The sequence below is a fragment of the Lutra lutra genome, chromosome 2 (genome assembly GCF_902655055.1).
Source record: "Lutra lutra chromosome 2, mLutLut1.2, whole genome shotgun sequence".
In the NCBI taxonomy this organism is placed as follows: domain Eukaryota; kingdom Metazoa; phylum Chordata; class Mammalia; order Carnivora; family Mustelidae; genus Lutra; species Lutra lutra.
The window spans coordinates 170,178,385-170,180,610 of record NC_062279.1 but is presented as its reverse complement, the minus strand read 5'-3'; positions in this window follow the sequence as shown (position 1 = coordinate 170,180,610).

Here is a 2,226-nt window from a genome sequence, read left to right as displayed (position 1 = left end):
TTGCTTACTTCAATATTCAAAAGTAAGAGATGAGCACAGGGGGTTACATAAGGATGATATGAAGTAGCACTTAGAGTTGACAGAGCAAAACAACAATTGTTACAGTGTAGCATGAAGCTTTGGGGGGCTTCAAATTTGTTCAGAATTTTAAAAGCATGAACCGGCATAACAATAAAAACTACCTTAAGAACATCCTTGGTATAGTCCAAATGAAGAACAATGGGATTCTAAAAAGAATTACTAGATCATAGAATTGATCTTTACCCTCCTGTTTTTTAATATATCCCTAGGGTCCTCTTCCAAACTATGATCATAACACTTAAAATACACAATTTTGTCAATATGTTTCCTTGTGTCTCTTTATTGACAGCCAACTGCATTAGGACAGTTATTGTGATATTAAGCTCTGTAGGCATAGTATATGTTTAATTCTTAGCACATAAAAGGCAGTCAAAATATATATGGTAAATAAAGAATACTACCATTTTCAGTCTGATATTTTGTATCTAATGATTTTTTTTTAAGTTTTTATGTATATGACACAGAGAGAGTGAGCAGGAGAGAGAGAAAGAGAGAGAGAGAGAGCAAGTACAATCAGGGAGAATGGCAGGCAGGGGAGAAGCAGGCTCCCACTGAGCAAGAAGCCTGATGCTGGGCTTAATGTCAGGACCCTGGGATCATGATGCGAGCCAAAGGCAGGTGTTTAACCAACTGAGCACACCAGGCAACCCTCTAATGAATATTTTAACTACATGTTTATGAAAACAAGTATTTTAATAAGAATTATATCTACATGGATGAGCTTTCTTCCAGAAATAATTTTCGAAGCACTTTATTAAACATATCCTAAACCTTAATTAATTTTCTATACAATATAAATTTTATCACTTTCCCATTTTCTTTTAATTTTCAAAGTCTTTCAAAATCTTTAATTACATATTTAAAAAACACTATTTAGTATTATTATTGTCTAGTTATTTACCAGTGTAGACCCCTTGGCCATTCTTAGGTTTCCTTTTGGGCTGTAACTATGTACCATTTTTCCCAGCTTATATTTGTCAAATATATTTTATTATTTTTCAGTGACATCAGCTGTTATCACTGACAAAAATCAGTGCTCACTGACATTTTTAAAAAATGTCTATTTTATTCGGGATTAATTAAAATTATCCATTAAAGTAGACTGAAGTTATTTTTCTGGGACTTCTTTTAAAAAAAAATAATGTGGTATCATTTTTACATAATACTCCTCATCTAGTTTTCAGAGCATGGTAAACCTATGCATCCAGTTACACAAATAAGGAAAGTATTCATCCTTTCTACTTTAACTCAAACTCCTATATCTAATTTATCACCAAATCTCTTATAATTTACCTCTGAAATATACCATAAGTGATCCCACCCTTTAGAGCTATACCTTTGCCACATACACACTAAATTACTATAATATTCCACTTTCTAGTTCTCTCCTCTTATCCATTCCAGTCACTGTACACTGAACCCAAAGTCTTTTTACCCCATAAATTCCTAAAGTTTTAAACATTTCAAAGATTCTGAGGTGTGTCAGTTGCTATAAATCATGTCTGAACTGCCATACATTGTGGAATATGAAGAGAAAAGCCTAAATAAGAGGCATTATTGTGTTTCACGTAAGAATATCATTAAAGAATATTTACAACCATTTTTAAGGCATTTTCTTGATGACTTGAGATAATTTTGTTTCTAGCTTCAATATCAATACTAGTTGTGTATATATGTTTATATATTGGTCTTCGTAACTAAACTTTGAGTTCAGGAATCCCAATTATCATTGTTTACATAAGGATGAGACAAAATGGTACTTAATGTACATTTGCTTTCACACATTTTTTGTCTGCTATATTAAATACAAAAATAATAATTCATAAGGATTCTTCCTAATGACATTTTTTTCTGTATCTACTATTATTGCTTTACTCTTCCCTTAGTATTCTTTTAATATAAGAAGCTATAGTTATATCTCTTCTCTTTCTTAATATTGGTAATTAGTATCTATTTTTTCATGATCAGTTTGGCTTATGGCTTATCAGATTTATAGATCTCCATAAAGAACGAGTTTTTAGTTTTACTATTTCAACTTTTTGTTGTTTTATACATCACTGATGTTTAATTGAAATTTGTATTGATTTATTTATAGATCCATATGCTATTACAATAAAATGGAGACCACATGTGTAGTTTATTCAT